Source organism: Vespa crabro, chromosome 20, assembly GCF_910589235.1.
Source record: "Vespa crabro chromosome 20, iyVesCrab1.2, whole genome shotgun sequence".
NCBI lineage: Eukaryota > Metazoa > Arthropoda > Insecta > Hymenoptera > Vespidae > Vespa > Vespa crabro.
Window position 1 is genome coordinate 4,686,027 of NC_060974.1, and position 19,720 is coordinate 4,705,746.

Sequence of the window (19,720 nt, forward strand, 5' to 3'; positions counted from 1 at the left end):
GACCGAGTACGAGAGAGAGAGGGTGGGAGGTGCTGGCTGCCCCAGTCCTATGTACTAGGTATCAGGGCCGGACGAAGGAGAGAGAGAGAGAGAGAGAGAGAGAGAGAGAGAGAGAGAGAGAGAGAGAGAGAGAGAGAAGAGGATGGGGGAGAGAGGAAGCTACCCTGGTGTAAATACATAGCTCTACGGTACGACCGACCGACCAACCGACCGACCGACCGACCGACCGCGGGCTTTGGACGACCCGAGGAGTTAACTCGCGACGGAGAAAACGGGATATCTACCTACCTACCTACCTACCTACCCACCCATCTACCCATCTACCTAGCCAAAAGCCAGAGAGAAAGAGAGAGAGAGAAAATCGACAAGCCCGCGAGACTACTTTCGTTCGGCTATTTCGACGGGTATAAAAGCTGCGAGAGGCTCCCGTCATCCTTCGCGGTCCGGTTTCTTTTCTTCCTAAGTATACGCGAGAAAGAAAGAAGGGAAGAATCGGATGCTGATCGATAGAACGTGCGGTGTAAGTAAAAAGGAACTCGATGCCCCTTCTCTTTCCCTTACCATCTTCCTCCTTCTCTTCCCCTGTCCTACTCCACCTCTCACCGATTCCAAATCTTCGACGTTCCATTTTACTTCTCCTCATTTTGATCGAAACTCTTAACTATATTATGACTCTGAAAAAGTATAGCCACGATTTTTTGTGGGAAAATGTAAACATGGAAATGGAGTGGAGCATACTTTTCCATTAATAAGAAATGTTACAAAGTATTTTCGACGTAGTTAATTTAATAGGAATAATAAAAGTCATAAAATCATAACTACGTTTAAGAGAATAAAATGTCTAATGGAACTTATTCGTTTTTGAAATCGCCGAAAGATAATTGAACTATCTTCTTACGCCATTTGCCTCGAGTTTAACATAAAATATATGGAAGGCACAACAACGATAATGTCTTTATGTTCCGTGAGGAACTGTCTGTCCCTCGAGCTTGGCATCAGCAGTTGTAAATCTTGAACCGTTCGTACCTTTTTTCAGGTATATAACGCGACTTTGAGTTCGATTATTTTTCATAGAACAACAGTGAGTGAGCGTATAACGAGAATTATTATGAAAAAATTTCGATAGAGTAGATGATTGAAATATCGATAATCGAGTTATCGAATTGTTTATCGGTAGGATATCTTTGTTGTGTCGCGCGTAGAGTATAAACTAGAAATAAATTATAAGAAAGTCGAAGGAAAACAATGCCGCGTATCTGTTCTTCGTTTGTATCCATCGATGAGTCAACGGCAATAATTCTTCTCTTACCGTGTAACGAAAGATAAACCGTACTGAAGATTAACCTTTTCATGCTGAAAAACATTTTCACGATTATGGGTAGGATCGTTATCGCGATAGGAAAAAATAGTCTTACTCTTACCAATTTTCTCTCAGTTCCCTAACGGATTTGGCAGGAATGTGTTCACGTACGTTGCTCGCTAAAACCAAGATCGATAAAAGCGAAGGAAAAAGTTTGGCCGTGCCTCGTCAGTTTCTTTACCGTCTTACCAACCCTTATCGCTAAATCCCTTACGTACGTTTGGAAGCGTTAGAAGCGTAGTCATATATCAGAAAGCCGAGTTATAGAAGTGGGTCGATCCTATCTTTCTGCTTGGGGTGCGACGCGTTGCAACAAGTGCGAGACACGATAGTCAGTTGCCGCTGCATCGAGATTCTCATCGCACGATTCCATTCATTCGTTGAAACATTTCCTAGCGTATGCCTGGTAACGGTCGTACCTCAACCGAAAACGCAAATTATCGAGTTAACTGGCCGAACTGAAAATAGAGCTCGATATAACCGATGACCCATCGAACGAACAGACAGAGAGAGAGAGAGAGAGAGAGAGAGAGGAAATTTCGATTACATTTGTATCGTAACGGCAAACTTTAACTAAGCGAATTCCGTTTCTTCCTTCGTTCCGTCCTTCTCTCTTCTCTCTTTCTTCTCTTTCCTTTTTATTCTCCCTCCTCCTCTCTCTCTCTCTCTCTCTCTCTGTATCACTCTGACGGAGCACGATTCCGCTCATAGCCCGTGGATTTCGATATCGTTCACCCATATGCGAATGTAGCTGTATGCCTTCTGTATCGTTTATGGAGGAATATATATATATATGTATATATATATCTATATATCTATATCTATATATATATATATATATATATATATATATATATATATATATATATAAGTGTGTGTAGTTACATATACACGTACAGCAAACGCAACAAGTTTCCTTTTTATACGGTGACCTAGAGGTTATTCAAAGGGAAACTTAATCCAAAGCGCGCGCAGTTATTATGATCCAAAAGATCGGGAGTCAAATTTATTGCTCTTTCGAACGAAAACTTCCGACCTAGTTTCCGCATCTTTTCACGAGAAAACATGGATTGATCGTTGTTCGTCCTCGTGTAGTTTACATTACATTTGAATTATATTTAATACGCGACATTAGGCTCGACGAACGTGTTGACATTTTTTTTCTTTCTTTTTCTTCTTTTTTTTCTCTTTCTTTTTTTTTTTTATCGATTCGCCGCTTATCCACATATCCGTTGGAAAAATACGTGACTAAGGAATGAAATTCGAATCGTTGAAAACTTTCGAACAGAATTACCAAATTACTTTTATTTTCGTTCGGTTGTTAGATATTTAGGGTTTAAGAAAACTACGTACAAAGAGAGTGAAGGGTCGTAAATGGTATGTATAAGGCAATATGTAGGAAATAAGAAAAGATTTAGAATGAGAATACGGTGTACATCTTTACTTGTCACAAATTGAAAACCGTCGAAGGGTCCGATTGTTCTTAAAACTTGGGTCTTACTATACAATTTTTCCGCTGCTATCTAATTTTATGACAATAGACGTTTTCTTACTTTTGACTGATAGCATCCCTTGTCAGGTAGAAAGGCACAATATGAGTTTTGTTGAGAAAAGGACGGTTTAACAAAAGATTAGAAAAAGTTGCGTTTAATGCTTCAGTGTGTATGTGTGTATATATATATATATATATATATATATATATGTATATATATTTATATATACGTGTATATATAAATGTATATATACAAATGTACGTGTATAATATTTATATAGAGAGGAAATTGTACGAAAATAGAGAAAGTTCTTGGCCTCTACCAGACCGATGATATCTGTACACTCGATGAAATCGAGTAAAACAAATCGAATAGTCGTCGGCATACGCGTTCCGCTGGCGTCGCCTGTTGCTCTTATTAAATCGTTATTACATCACGCTAGAACGAAATTGTCCGGATTTTCGGATTATTCCCGTGTCTTTTTTCGTGATATGCGATTTTTTCGTGCTCTTTTTTTTCCTTTTTAGTCCTTTTTTCAATCAAATCTCGAATATTCTCCACGCGTTATCTCGTTTATCCTTTCGTAAAGCTTTAATGACGCATAAACAAATGTTTTTTTTTGAATTGAATCATTGTGCGAAAAAGCTTTGATAATTACTTCTTTTTTTTTTTTAATCGGTCTTCTTCCTTTTCTCTCTCTCTCTCTCTCTTTTTTTTTGTTCCTTTTTTTCGAGAAAGCTTTCGAAAATAGAACGGGCTCGAAAATGTGCGGTGTTGCTCTAGTACGGATCGTGCTCTTTCGAAAAGCCACGTCCTGTTTTCTTCGAACTTACCGATCGATCCTTCTAGCGTAGTGTACGGCATCGACCGTCCCCTTCGTCCTCTCTTTGCCCTCCCCACAGTCCCTTCCGCCGTTACGGAATAGACTCGAACCCGCGTCACGCTAGCGTCTTTTGTCTCTTCGCCATTAACCACCGTGATCGGTCTAAAGAAGAGTACCTACATAAGTACATAAGCTCTCTCTCTCTTTCTCTACCTAAAACCTTGTTTAAATAAAAGCGTACGCCCTCGAGCACAACAAATGATAAATGTGCCGAAGAGCACTCGAATGTTTCGTCGAGAAAGTGTTTAAATTCTTGACCCGTGGATCTTTTAGAAAATAGGACTGTAAAAACGGTTTAGCAGGTAAAGAGAATATTCGCGAGAGATAAGGTTGACCGTCCATTTCTTAGGACTTAAGGCTCAGGTATATACGAATAATTTTAAGGGAAAAGACGGGAAAGGTCGGGTATGTCACGTTAATCGCGCGGTTCACGGCTCGAAAAACACTTTCCTTAGGTTTCGCTGTCACCGTCGCCGTTGTCGTCGCCGTCGGGGCGTTCTTTTAATAATGACGTAAAAAAGAAGAGAAGACGCGGCAATAAAGGAGAGACCTAGGCGAGGGTGTATCCCTGGCACAGCTGTCTCGCAGATTAACCGAAAGAGTCGAGAGAGAGAGAGAGAGAGAGAGAGAGAGAGAGAGAGAGAGAGAGAGAGAGAGATTGCCGAGTCGAAGAAGAAGAAGGTGGAGCGGGTACGAACGCGGGACCTTCGAAAAGGGAGAACAAGGCCGATCCTGACTACCTAGAAACGGTCGGAGCTTCCACCGACGTATCCCTCGCGAAGATATACAACCGCCATATAACAGCGGCGTGTATTGCCCTCAGGTACGGAAGCTGGTCGCGTCGTCCTGCCCTTTTCTTTCTTCCTTTCGCTTCTTCCTCCCTTTTCCCGTACCTTGGGAAATTCCAAATCTTTTTGCCGGGTTTTACCCTCGGCAATTGGTTGCCCGTGTAGAAGGAAATTTCGACTCGCGAAAAAGATCGTTCAAAGAATACCCGAAAGAAAATCTCTCTTTGGAGATAACACAACGAAATTCGTCGCGCTCGTAGCTTTAGTTTCTTACGGGTAACAGAAAAGAGGAGGGAAAGGAAAATAAAAAAAGAAACAAAAAAACCGAAAAAGAAAAGGAAAAGAGAAAGCAAGCGAAAACAGCGAAAGATCGGTAAGACTTATTGGTTATAAGGGCTGCAGAGCTCAACGATCGTTCGATCGCTTTCGAAGCCTCGCTAAAAGTTTCACGATGCTTTCAAAGCGACGGCCTCGCTTTGACGGGGGAGCGTGGAAGCGCGGCGTTAGCATCGAATATTTAAAGCTTCGCCGTCGTTCGCGCTGACACGCTCTCGAGCATGCGACACGTAGACAGAGCATTGCCGCGACGCCCTTCGTCGCCACCCTTCGTACTCGTTGCCGTCGCCGCCGCCACCACCGCCACCACCACCACCACCACCACCACCACCCTATCGGAATAGGCTGACCCTGTCCTGTCCTTTTCTTTCTCTTTCTCGCTGCTTGCTTCCTATCCCCCTAGTCGATATCCTGAGCCAGAAAAAGGGAGAGAGAGAGAGAGAGAGAGAGAGAGAGAGAGAGAGAGAGAGAGAGAGAGAGAAGGACAACTGGGTCCAGCTAAACCGGGAAAACCCGATAGAACCGGAGCCTCTCCCTCGACTTTGGCCGCTTTTCCCAGCGTTCGGCTGCGAGCTCGCATACATGGAAAGGCTAATGGTCGAACCTTACGGCAAGTCCGCGCGAATCGTCCAGCTGTTACACGAACTTTGCCGAACGTAGGTCCTTTACCGTTAAACCACCCTCTCTCGATTTCGTCCTTCTCGATTTCGTGTTCGCGAATTTTACAAAATCGATCGATATATGTATGTATCCTCGTTCGCACGGTGTATCTATCTATCCGTCTATGTCGTACCAACGTAGATTTCTAATTCATCAAAGCGATCAATTTCTTCCCTTATCTTCGCCTTCGAATCGAATATTCCCGTTCACATAGATTTTAGAATAGATAATATTTATTTATAAAGCGTAATTGAAGCGTGATTATTCGTTTACCTACGTCGAGCTTTTCGAATACAATAATGAAATAAAACGAGTAGTAGGTTAAATACCTTTTCTGCCATCTTTATTACTACGACCCTCTTCGCTTTTGTTCACTTCGTTTAGAGAAAGAATATCGTTACAAGACTATTTGTGACATTTTTCCAAAATGAATATTTTCAGAGGAGAAAACATTTATCTTTATTGAGCCAACCGTGAACGTTTAAATAAATGATAAATGGCATGCGAGTAAGTACCGCCGTCTTCGAAAGGTTCATCCGGTTCTGTCCATCGGTCCTTTAAGTCCGCTTAATCGCTCACCGTTTTTTCCCCTCCTGCTTCACAGCGGGCTGCTTTATAAGTGACTTTTGGACTTGAAGTCCAAAGAAAAGAAGATGCTGGGAGAGAAAGAAAGATAGCGAAAAAGAAGAAAGGAGATTGCGCTCGAGAGCCTCTCTCTCTCTCTCTCTCTCTTTGTCCTACGTAGTTACTAGTCGCGTCGTTCACGCGGGAAATTTGAGCGCTCTTCCGTCTCGTCGCTCGTTCGTTCGTTCGCTTGTTCGTCATTACGCAGCGCAGAAGAGCATATGGGGAACGAGATAGATGAAAAGAGAAAAAGAGAGAGAGAGACGCGAGCCTACGTGCGGCTCTCCTCGCGCGTGGGTACGTGCTCGCGCGTATAATATGCACACGCTTACCCGCTTTAACGTACGGAACTTTATACGAGGTCTTCGCCGTGCGCTGCTATAAATTATCGGGTTACACGTTATCGTGTCTTTTAACAAAGAACGCTACAACGCGTCCTCGATCGTTATCCATATAATACATATCCACAATATTCTTGATATTTCCTATTTACTAGAATTCTTTTGATCTTTCATCAATATTCATTAACGACTTTAATACTTTCCAACCGATTCGTTTCATTTTACATCCGATAACGATGGTCAAAGATTATCCGCAAACTCTTTTCAGATCTCGATTCACATATCAACGATTCTCTTCCTTGATATATGATTATAGGTATGTAGGTATATCTTCGACGACAGAAAGAAAGAAAGAAAGAAAGAAAGGCAGAGAGAGAGAGAGAGAGAGCCATGAAGAAAGAAACGAGCAGAAGTCCGATGTATCTCCATTGGAACATCCGGTTATTCCGGAAGTGTAAGACCTCCTGAGAGCAAGCGTCTACTCTGTTCGTCCTAAGATTTCCGGCCATGATCCCTTTTAGTGGATGAACGTGTGCGCGTCTCTTTTTCACGGCATGCAATCCCGGGGAAAGACGACATTTTGCCTCGGGTCCGCCACGTTCTCTTTCTCTCTTTCCCGTCGATCTTTCTTGCTCTCACCCACTGTCTCTTTTTCTCTTTCTATCTCTATCTGTCCCTCTCTCTCTTTCTCTCTCTCTCAGCTCGTACTACGGTCTTGTGTCACGGACAGGTCCCTTGTTCCACTATCGATTTTTCCAACGAAAAACTCCCAACAACTTCTTCGCCCGATACTTTTGACTCCCAGTACGATGTGATTCGTTCGTATCTTATTTCGTTTATAATATATCGATCGACAGAAAGTTAACGTCTACGAAGAAATGAATAATAATTCTGTGACGATAGTACCTCGATGCTTAGAGACCAATATGGATCCAATTAACGATAATCGCTTTGAAATTATATTGTATGGAATAATTAAACTGTTACGCGAGCCAACATTGTTCATAGATTCATGCGACTGTAATAAATTATTATCATTGAAATCTAATGAACTATTTAACGAGAAAGAGAAGAGATAGAGGGACCGATGCACATCTATATGAAAAACATACTCGTTTTCTCTTTGCTCCACTATCCATCCATCGGACAACGAGCATGACGACTTGCACTAATGATTACAAAATTATTTCTTCCTCGAATGTAAAAGCAACTTTGCTTTACGTTTTTATATAATAAAATATTATATAAACGGATAGAAATAGAAATATAAAGAGAGAAAAAGTGAGAAAGCACTTTACCCTATAAATGATCGATCAACGTTTGAGAGAAGAGGATAGGAGAGATAGGGAAACGGACAATGGGAGGAGGGTGTAACGAAACACGGTACAATGAGCAATTTACCTCCTACCGAATTTCGTCGTTTACACTGAGATATTTCATCGATATCATTCTCGAAGGATGAAAAAGGATCGTTGACGTAGTCTCGTCTCGTTCTTTGTTCGCGAAGGCCGAAGGGAATGGCTCCTCTTCGTGGGCTTCTAATTGACGGCTCTCGCGATTTTTACCTCGCTCAACGTCCAGCCGGCGAGCGAGCGAGCGAGCGAGCGAGCGAACGAACGAACGACCGACCGAACAAGAGAAAGGGAAAGAAAGAAAGAAACGCTCGTTCTTTCTTTCTCCCTTTCTCTCTCTCTCCTTCTTTCTCTTTATCTCTCTCGCTCCTTCGTTCTTCTCATCTCTCTTCCGATCGCGGATAAGAGAGAGAGAGAGAGAGAGAGAGAGAGCGGGAGCGAAAGCGAGAGAGATCTGGAAGGCTGCACGAAGTGCACGCAAAAGAGAGGAAAGAAAGGCCCTTTCTTCGGACATGGACAAGACCCTAAAAGAGATGCAAAGAGGGGGAGACAGAAAGAAAGAAAGACAGAGAGAGAGAGAGAGAGAGAGAGAGAGAGAGAGAGAGAGAGAGAGAGAGATACGGCCAAGCCGCATTAGCGCCAAAGTGTGTTCGCGATCAGACAAGCTATACGATGCACTTCCTCGCGACACGGTCCAACATTTCGGTAATCCTCCGTTCTCTCCTCTTTCCATCTAATCTAATCTCCAACTGGAACCATCGTTTACTCTTGCTATCCTTCGCCTTTTATCCCTCCTTTCTTTTTCTTTTCTGCGTTGTTATTTTTTTCCTTTTTGTTTTATACATGTATATACATATACACCGTTATAGCGTGTTACGTAGAATTGATTACATTATAATCGTAAGACGTAAGTTTGATATTATCAACGTGGCTAAGTCTCGTATAAGGAGAGAGAGAGAGAGAGAGAGAGAGAGAGAGAGATTTTCAAGAAACAAAGAAAACGGACATAGAAAGGTAAGCGCATTAAGAACGTGCGACGATTTTCGCTCGAAATCTGTCTCGATGAAATTAGCGCGTTTGGTTTCGATCGAATTCTCTCTTCCCAATTACGTCATCATGAAACAGGGAGAAAAGGCAATGTGACGAGGTTACGTACGAAGAAATTTCACGTTTCCGTACCATCCGTAAAGAAATTTATTCGATTTCAAATGAAATCCTTTTTATTGTCTTGCAACAAAAGTTTACATTTGCATACTTATTAGTATTTTTCAAGTTTTATGTCATTTTGCGATCACAAATTTGATTGCGACTTCATATTCAAAGTTTTATCATGATCTTATATTTTTTAGTAGTACAAGTAGTACAAATTATATTTACATTAATATAGAGTATAATCCGAGTATACGTACCATGTATAGTAAATACTAGTATAATGAATAATAAATATAATTTACCATATGCATATATATATATATACATATATATATGTATTACTCTATTTATGATATAGTATGATTACCATTACCACTTCTCTCAATCTAATAGGTGTTATAATATTATAGATACCACACCATATTAAAATATTATACCACTTTATGCGTTATAATATACATACTGTAGGATATTGTAGAATAGCGTAAAATAGTATATCAATGACAATATAATGAATGTTTTAATTCGTGCACGAACGTTGTAGTACTTTTTTAATAATTACTTCACCGTTCGAAGTAGAGTGTACACACCTTTCGTCGAAAAGACGAAGACAACAACGAGATCCTCGATAGATTTCCGTTGTACGAGAAAGCGGTCGATCCAACTTTGCCCTTTCGAGGATTCAACGTTGGAAGGAAGAGCACGTAAGCACGCGTACACGCGCTTACGTCGTATCTATGTGTGCGTACGTTCATGCGCACGGCTCTCCGCTTTCTTTATCCGGACAGGCATTGCGCGCTTCTTTCTCTCTCTCTCTCTCTCTCTCTCTCTCTCTCTCTCTCTCTCTCTCTTTATCGGTCGCGAACGCACGCGCGCGCGCGCGCTCTCTCCGCATTACGTCGAAAGACGGAGGGAGAAGATGGCGGGTGTACTCACGCTCTACCTCCTAACGCTCGCTGTTCTCCCGATAAGTCGTCCGTCGTTTTCGCAGACTCGCTGGACGGATGGACACGATAACGGAATCAACGGCGAAAGAAGCTTTTTCGGCTACGAGAGAAAAACTTTACCTAGCGCGAAAAGTTCTCGCGCTTATCTGTGTGCGTGTACATACATATATATATATATTTTCTTTCGTATTATCCGTTTGGTCGTATATATATATATATATATATATATATATATATATATATATATATATTGTATCATATATATTTTCTTTTTTCTACCCTTTCTTTGGTTCAGTATACCCTTTCTCTCTTATTCACTCGCTCATAAAATGCACTCTTCTTTCAGTCTCCTTTTCTTCGACTCGTCGTCTCGTCATATCTCCTTTCCACTGCCTGTGGCATACCATCTATCTATACGTATATCGTTTACTTTCTTCTTACTTTCTCTCACCCTGGCGACCCTCTATTACGCTAGAAAGAGTTATGAATGAAGAGGAAAGATAGTTTCCGCGCTATGCTTTGTACAATAATCGTCGAATGAGCGATGGCACAAACCTCTTCCCTCTCTGTCTTCCTCTTGCCTTTTCACATTCGCGCTCGTATACTCTTTTTCGCACACATTGCTTCGTCTCTTTCGAACTCTCGGGTTTAAGCTGGCCATCTTTTTCTCCTCTCCACTTCATCTTCCGTTTCTATGTCTCCCCAATTCTCTTTATACGTTTCTCTTCGTATCACTGGTCGAACTGGGTAATACGCGACATAATGTGCGGCGGAATGCGAAATGAGAATTTCAATTGGTTAAATCTATAGTCTCTCTCTCTCTTTCTCTCATCCTCTTCAACGAGGCGATATTTCGTTGGATCGAAAGAACGAATCCTTCGAATGAACGAGTCGGTGAAAAAGTACAAAAAAGAATCCAAGAACGGTAGGAAAATTTTTGGAAACCGGAAAGAGTGTAGGTACTTCGGAAGTTCGATAAAATCGATTTGCGCGTTATTAAACTTTCCACGTCGATCTTCTCTACCTGCTCCGGCTCTGAACAGGTAAAATTCTATGGGTAGGTTTCGATTTTTCTTAACAAACGAGCCCAAAGTTTTTCGCGATCGAGTACCTTTCGTTTCCTTTATTATAGTTCATGTAGAGAATAGCAAAAGAAAGGAAAAGAAAAAAGAAAAAGAAGAAAAAAGAAAAGGAAAAAAATATTCGCTAAGAATCCAGTGACGTGGATAGAATAGCGGCTCCATCGTTCGCAGAAGGCGTAGCTGAGAGAGAGAGAGAGAGAGAGAGAGAGAGAGAGAGAGAAGGAGCACGTAGAGCGACGACTTCGCTGGCGGTGATGGCGACGGCAGTGGCGGCATCGATTATAGATAATCGACCGGTCGTTCCACCAATCTGCGATTCGTAGCTCGAAGGGTAGCGCGTTCGTGGCGATGCCGAGGAGAAGCGGGCGTAGAGGAGGGTGGCTTGCCACGGCGTAGGAGGTCGCGGTGAGAAGGGTTATGGGTGGAATGAGGAGGGGGGTCGGGCGGTGGGAAGAAAGAGGAGGAGAACGTGGAGTCGGGGGGAGGGGCCGGTGGTGGTAAAATAGGGGGGACAGGGAAGAGACGGGGACGGCTTAAAACGCTGCGTGAGTCGCGAGAAGCCGAGGAAGGACTTAACGAAGGAGCGGACCGAAGGCCGACCTGGAGTCGGGAGTTAACGCTCGAGGGGTCGTTAATTTTCCGATCTTGCCCTTCCCGGTGCGGAGGGCGATGGCGAGAGAGCGAGCGAACGAGCGACTAGCGAGAGAGAGAGAGAGAGAGAGAGAGCGCTCTCTCACGAAAGCTACGTTGCTCGCTGGAAGGCATGCGCGCCGGAAATGGCGCGGCTACACGGCGGCGGCAGCGGCAGCGGCGGCGGCAGCGGCAGGTACGACCCGAAAGATCATAAATTCGCGTGTTCGCGATTAGAAAGCTTCGAACGGCTCGTTTCGCGGAAACTTAAACGCACTGAAATTACTTATCGATCGAATTGGCGGACTTTGTACGACCAGAGAGAAAGAGAATCTAGTCGAATCTCAAAGATATTCCTAGGTCGTAGAACGCAAATAGGTAGATACGACGAATCTCGAATGAAATCTCGAATGAAATTTCTATGCGTACACAAGCGCGATTCGTAATTGGTAATTGATGCGCGATCGATTGATCACGTCGAAAACCTACTTCTCTGGCTCGTCTTTCGTATCACGAGCTAAGAGACGACCAATCCAAAGCTATTTTTACGCTCACGCGCTCTAACGGCACTCCGAAATAGCAATTAATTTATCATGAAAGGTCGGCTTGATTACGAGCTGGGAATCTTAATCGGTATTCTTTTAATTCGATCGATTTTAAATACACGTGATCGGCGAAAGCCGACTTTACGACGAAAAGTTCATAAGTATTTAGTAAAGCCGGTATTATCCGATCGATCTAACTTTATTTCATTTCCTTTTATTTCTCTCGTCGTAACGATACAAATAAATATACATTTTTTTTCTTTTACGAACCATCGTAATGTATCCCACTTCATCGACACTTGTATTCGTAATATCGATTACTACGATGGTAATCGAAAGGAACTAAATACTCCCTTATTTCTTATCCATGAGATACATATAATGACGAATGATCGGATCATTCGATACAAAATCTTAAGAGGAGTATAGATGTTTCTCCGCTTCTTTTTTTTGCCAACCTCGAAAAGTATTCACGTGGATCGAACATTTCTCCTCGTCGTCGTCGTCGTCGTCGAAACGACGTCACTCGATGGTAGCAGCGGCAGGTGCGGCCGTTAAGTCGACGACGAAGAAAAGGAGGGTCTAGACTCTCTCCTCTCTAGAATAAGCCAGACTAGGAGAGAGAGAGAGAGAGAGAAAGAGAGAAGCGGCCAGGGAACGATGAAGAGAAAGAGAAGGGTAGGAGGGAAGAAAATACGGTGGAGAATCGTTAGTCGCGACGGCTAGCTCGCGTCTCTACTCGAGAAAGAGGGAAGGGTGTTGTGAGGGAGAAAGAGGAATAGAAGAAGAAGAAGAACAAAAAAGAAAAATATGGGAAGACTTTAGGTTTTCGGTAGAAGGGCCTCTCTCTCTCTCTCTCTTTTATTCTGTCCTTTCTCTTAATCTCACTTTCCTTACAATTTTGCACGGACCTCGAAGTATGGGCCTCAGGGTTGCCCGTTAATTACTCAAGATTATGGGGAAAATCCAAGCAATAAAAACTTTTTCCTCAACGGCTGGCCAGCGTTGCCGCCGACAAACAAGAAGGCTTCTGTACGCTCACGACTATGCGGGCTTGGATCGATCGAGGGCCTGGTCCTCTCTCACGAGAGGAAACGTGAGAGGGCAAGAAAAAGAGAGAGAGAGAGAGAGAGAGAGAGAGAGAGAGAGACACGAACGCCTTTAAATTTCACGCGAGAGAAAGCCGTGTATTACGTCGCCGTTTCTCCTATGCGATCCCCTTTAGGGTTAGGACGCTTCTGCGCTCGGAGGAAAAATTTCGTTTGGTTAATTGACGAATTGGAACTAACATTACTCAGCTCTCTCGGAATTCATGACGAGGTTACCGTCGAGGGAATAGAAAGGAAAGAAAAACGAGAGAAAGGGTGAAAGGGGCAGAGAGAGAGAGAGAGAGAGAGAGAACGAGCAACTACTTATTTCCAAGGTCCAAATCGTCAATGAAGTTCGTTATCGTAAAATTCAATTAGTTTATCACAAAGTATGATATAACGGTGAGAAATTAATTGAAAAAGAAAGAAGAAAAAAGAGATATGCGTATTTCCGCGAGAGCAGGAGAGAAAGAGTAAGAGAGATACGTGGAACGACTTCGCAAACGACCGTAAAGTCGCAAGGTCGTGTTTACAGTTTCACGTGCGTTCCCTTTCCGTTCGCGCGAATAACCTCGTGAACCATAGCCATATACAAATCTGCTTTTAACGAGCACGCGCACCACTAGTATACTCGTATTATCTCGGCCAATATATTATAGCGAGGAAAAATGTATTCGTAGTTATAAAAAAAAGGAAAAAAAGAAAATGGAGAAGGATTATTAAGAGCATTTTTATAAGGAGAAATTAATTCTCTACCAAGCTCGCGCTCTTATCCTAATCTCAATATATACGAATTGGATGGATGGAAAATATAAAAAGTAAATATGATAAAACAATGAGTTTTCGGCCGACTGGAAATCCAACGTGCTTGCTCTTTATTATCGCGTCCTTCGTGACGACGCTTTGTTTACGGAATTGGACTCGAACGAATACGAATGTATCCGAAACAAAGATTAGATATATCGTTATCGAGCCGATGGTACTTTTGAAAAAAACAAGGCGTCAACGAGGACCAATCGAACTAGGAACTCGTCGCAATATCTTACGAATCGTGCACTGATTCGTAAAATAGAAAAAAAAACAAACAAAAGAAAAAAGCGCGCAAAGTCGAAAGGCCTGTTTTTCGAAAGTAAACATATACCTAAATATTGTTCTACGAGTACGCATATATTGTATACAATTTTCAAGAATGCCTACGAGGCAACGGTGAAACGTCGGCATTGTCAGCTGATCGGTAGTTTAAATGGCTCCTTAAGACAAAGGAAGAAAAGAAAAACTATTTAAACGCTATACGGACGAGCAAGCCAGAAACACTTCCTATCCTCGTATTTAACGCGTCTATAGTTTTCACTTCGATTGGCCTACAGGGAAATACAGAGAGAGAGAGAGAGAGAGAGAGAAAGAGAGACGGATGGATAGATGACGAATACAAAAAGAAACAAAAGAGAGAGGAGAGAATAAGAAAGATCAACGTGAACCGTCGTGAGTCCGAAAAGTTCGTGCGAGGAATGTATCTAGATAAAATCCAGCACAAATTTATCTCTTGGTCGGACGTCGTGCGTAATGCAGAAAGGCGAACGAAGCGAGAGAGAGAGAGAGAGAGAGAGAGGGAGGGAGAGGGAAGAAAAGTTTGACGGTCTGGTACCGTTACGAGGACTACCACTCTCCATCTTCGTCTCTCTCAACCATCGCAAGGCACAATAGGCCGAAGGAGCCGACCCAGAGTCTTCTTAATTTTCTCTCCTTCGTGCGGCCATTCGCAAAGGGAGCGAGAGAGTGTTAGAGCAAGAGAGAGAGAGAGAGAGAGAGAAGGAGAGAGAGATAGAGGGAGATAGCCGTCGGCTCTGTCGCCCCGGTCGGAGACGGGCATCGAGGCGGGCTTTAATTAGCACGGGATTTCGCCGAACGACGGACAGCCAACGTCACAGACTCGCTTCGCTTCGTTCCGTTCCGTTCCGTTCGTGGACGACGAGCCGGGCGAGCTTTTCCGTGCTATAGAGTGACGTGGAGAGGAGGTGGAGTGAAGCGTAGAAGAGAAACGCGAGAGAACGACAGAGAGAGAGAGAGAGAGAGAGGGAGAGATAGAGAGGGAGTCGTGAAGAGCAGCCGTGAGTCTGCCGCCCCGCAGCGTCGCACCGCACCGCATCCTGCCACATCCCGAAGAACGGCAGCGACCGTGGGCGCAAGGGAGAGAGAAAGAGAGATTGAAGGAGACGCGAGGGTGAACGCGGGGGTAAGAGAGAAGGTTTACGAGTAGGAAGAGAAGGGCGAACGAAGGGTGAAGGTGGGAGCCACTCTGGAGGGCGAGCGGAGGACGGTGGGTCGCGAAGGGCCGTGCGCGCGGCCGGCTAAATAACGGCCCTTCCTATCCTTCTTCCACTTCTCTCTCTCTCTCTCTCTCTCTCCTTTCTCTCTCCCTACGACCACGTCGGTCACCCTCCATCTACGCTCTCCACCTCGCACCTCGTCGTCGTCGTCATCGTCGCCGTCGCCGTCCTCGTCGTCGTCGTCGTCGTCGTCGTCGTCGTCGTCGTCGTCGTTGTCGTAGTCGTTGTCGCTGACGACGACGACGCCGACGACACAACGACGACGCAAAGGATCGAACGGTCGCGCGCGCGACCTAAAGAGGGGCGTAGAAACGAGAGGAGAGCCAAGAGAAGAGCAGAGTAAGAAAGAGAGAGAGAGAGAGAGAGAGCACTACCACCCGTGTTTTCAGGCTTACGTGCGCGGCGCGTTGCGTCTACGTAAGCGCGAACGAACTCTCCTTTCCTTCTTCTCGCGCTACGTACTCTGCCGGTCGAACGATCTTTCTCTTCCTCCTTGTACTCCTCTTCGCTCCTAACTCCCCCGGTCTCTTCCTCCTACCGGTTATTAAACGAGAAAACGAGACCACTGGATGGAGAGAGAGAGAGAGAGAGACCTTCGGTGTTTGCTTCGCGAACCGCGAATTCTCAACCGCTGCTTTTGGATATACGTATAACACAGGTTATTTGAATCAGTATCTCTCTCTCTCTCTCTCTTTCCAGTTTCAGCCTCTTTATAAAACGTACGCGTGATAAAATAGTTTTTAACGAGAGTAATTCTCGATCGATTATCTCTCCTCTCGGTATCTTTTCCGAGTCGTTTATTTCTTTTTCTTTTTTTTCTATTTCGTCTACGGATATGTACGAGAGAAGGAGAAAAGAAGGAAAAAGAGAGGAAAAAAAATCAGATAACAAGAAGATGAAACGAGAATGGTAAAATGTTACGTAACGAGAATGCTCGTCGTTCGGCGGCAGAGAACGGCAAGCGATTCTTTTCTCTTTCTATCTTTTTACACCATAGAGAGAGAGAGAGAGAAAGACTCTTCGTATTTCCTCGGAATATCCACGCACTCGTTATAAGAAAGATCGTAAATATAGCATCGTTGGCGACGGTTTATCTACGTCAACGGACGGGCAGTACGCGCAGCGCGTGTTGCTCGGGAAAAGGAAAAAGACAAAAGCTAAGAAGAGTGAATGAGATGGAGATACGTACATATATATATATATATATATAGAGAGAGAGAGAAAGAGAGAGGACGCACACGCGTGGTGCGTCCCTCTGTTCACGCGTATTGCGCTTCGTGCTTCTTCCCCTTCGATCGAGTCTTCGTTATCGTCATCCTTGTTGGCTTCTCCTTCCCTAAATTGAAATATCTCAATTATTATTATTAACGAACGAACGAACGAACGAACGAACGAACGAGAGAGAGAGAAGAAGAAAAGTATCGAGAGAGTTTGGAAATTCCGTCGTACGGAGTCACGAGTTTGAGATTTTTCGACGATTCGAACGAGAACGAACTTTCACCGTCTCTTAAACCTCCGGCGACAAAGTCATGACCTTGGGAACGAATCCTTCCCCTTCCTACACCGCGTACTATGTTTTCGACGGTTACGATACATCGTTCCAAAAGCCCACGGAGAAAAGTTTCGATCGTATTCGGAAACAACGTAAAACACACACACACACGCAAATACATCATTGTAGAAAATATAAACGCAAAGGAAACAACAACGACGCTCGTAACAAACGGCGATTCTCGTCCTTCGTAGTAACGCGCACATGGTTCGATTTGTATATTCGTCAAGTCAGGTTAGGTTACGTTACGTCTCTCTCTCTTTCCTACTTCCTCCTCTTCCTTTCGTTTGTGTTCCGAGAGATAGAGACGAGTGCGCGCGCGTGCTCTCTCTCTCTCTCTCTCTCTCTCGTTCTATATCCCTTTTCCTCTCTTTCTCTAACACATTGACGATTTATACCGTACATATAACTAGGTATAACTCGAGCTCGAGTTCTCGAGGTGTTTCTGTTTTACCTACCGTTGACTCGTAAACGCAGTTTAAGCGACTTCGAGGCGGCAGTCAGCGCCGCTCTCGCATTACGGAAGTGAAGTTTTCAAGTTCCACGACACTGACCCAGTTTACTCTCTTTCTCCCCCCTCTCTTTATTCCTCGTCCATCGCTCCGCTCTCCCTTCCTCCGCGCTATCACCCCTCTTTGTCTCTCTTCCTTAATACTTCCAGACTGCCGCGTAGTTATCAGTTTTCTCTCGTACAGGTCCCTTTACGTATACACACATATATATATATGTATATATATATATATATCTCTCTATCATGCTTGAATAAATATGCGTATATACGGATTGTGCTTACGAGTATCGCAATAAGATTTCGTCGATAGATCGATCGATCCACGACAAGTCGATCTTATTTTTTCGATCGCTCCTTCGTTTCTTTTTAATTTCATACTCATTTAATTTCTTTATGAAATACCCAAACGATTATGCCTTGTGCCACGCGACTTTGAAACGAGCTATCTCAACGAAAGCTATAAAAAAGCCGTTGCCAAATCGTTGACACTCGAGTAGTCCGTCGCCTCTGTTCCCCTTGTCGATGTCCTTCCTCGTCCTGGCATCATCTCTCTCTCTCTCTCCCCCCGTTGTACTCTCTATACCCACCTCGCATGCCACCATCGCCTCACTCCTTCTCATCCGCTTCATTGTCCGCGTCTATATCCCCCTTCGGCACGTCTCACCTTTTTCGATCGTCGTCGGAACGCGCGCGAGACCTCGCTTCGCGATTGGAAAACGTCGCCCCTCTCTATTTGCTCTCTCTTTCTTTTTTCTTTCTCTCTCTCTCTCTCTCTCTCTCTCTCTCTCTCCATTGGCCTCGCACACGTACGTACCTACGTACGTACGTACGTACATACATACATACATATACCACGCTAAGCGTAGCCCGATGACGAGACGATTCGATACCTTGGCGGCGGCCGACGTTGGCGGCTGCGACGGTGGCCGCCTGGCGGAAGAAAAAATGCTTCGTCGAGGCTTGAAAGAGAGTAACAGGCCCCCGTGAGACTAAGAACCAGAGACCGACGACGATGTCGACAAAAGAGAGATAGATAGAGGGAGAGAGAGAGAGAGAGAGAGAAAGAGAGAGACATGACGCAGAGAAGAGGAGCAGCCGCTGTGCTCGCACGAACGGAGGCCTAACCGGCATAAGAGCGCGATATTATAGGGGTATGGGTAGGGCCCTGAAAGGCTGGTTGACTGGCTGGCTGGCTGGCTGGCCAGCCGACCGATCGACCGACCGACCGACCGACCGACCGACCGATCGACCGACCGACCGATCGAGCGAACGAACGAACGAGCGAGGAACCATCAGCCATCCTGTCATAGACAGGATGTGAGGGTCCGCGAGTCCGGGCTGCGCCGTGCCGCGCCGTACCGCCTCGCGTTTCCTCGCTCGTCTCAACGTCGTGTCAGTACGGTTGCGTCCTCTTCCCTTTCCTTCACCGCCTCCGCCTCCCCCTCATTCCTCACCCTCTCCTCCTCCTCCTCCTCCTCTTTGTTCGCGCAACAAACTACGGGCGTACGTAGGTAGCTACATTACGTAGTCGCGGCGCGTGTATGCACGCGAGACTGTCGTGGACCGAAGACAACGCTTCGAAAGAATTCGAAATGTAGACTCGGTTTAAAGCGAGACATCCTCGTGTTCAGCTTGCCCTTAACGATCTTGGGACTTGCAAAATGCTTTGTGAAACGTTGCCAAACTCGAAGAGTATACTATAGAGTTAGTCCTTAGGGGAGATTATCGATAGCATTGGCCAATCGATTTCCATTGGAATCGGTGTCCCAGGGTTGGGTGGGGAGGGACATACACAGGATTGCTACGTAAACCGCGCGAGAGCGGTCGTTCCAAAATGACGAGCTTAGCACGGAAAGTCGTAACGTGCTGCGTCGCCTGTGTGTGAGCGATGTTTCTCTCTCGAGGACGCAGGATGGGTCCGACAAGAGAGAGAGAGAGAGAGAGAGAGAGAGAGAAAGAGAGAGTGAGGCTCGACGAGCACCCGAACCGTGCCGCTCGTAAATTTTCTCGGAAGGAACGCTTCGTGGCAGCGGCTCTCTGTTACCTTGC

General features: G+C 44.6%; 1 long non-coding RNA gene across 1 annotated transcript; it reads right to left on the minus strand.

Moving 5' to 3' along the window:
- Positions 1-10,210: 10,210 nt before the first annotated feature.
- Positions 10,211-18,257, minus strand: LOC124431163. The gene is made up of 3 exons (XR_006943921.1): positions 17,954-18,257; positions 17,619-17,859; positions 10,211-16,944 (listed from the first exon to the last, which is right to left on the minus strand). It is a non-coding gene; the product is annotated as an uncharacterized LOC124431163 (long non-coding RNA).
- Positions 18,258-19,720: the final 1,463 nt, after the last annotated feature.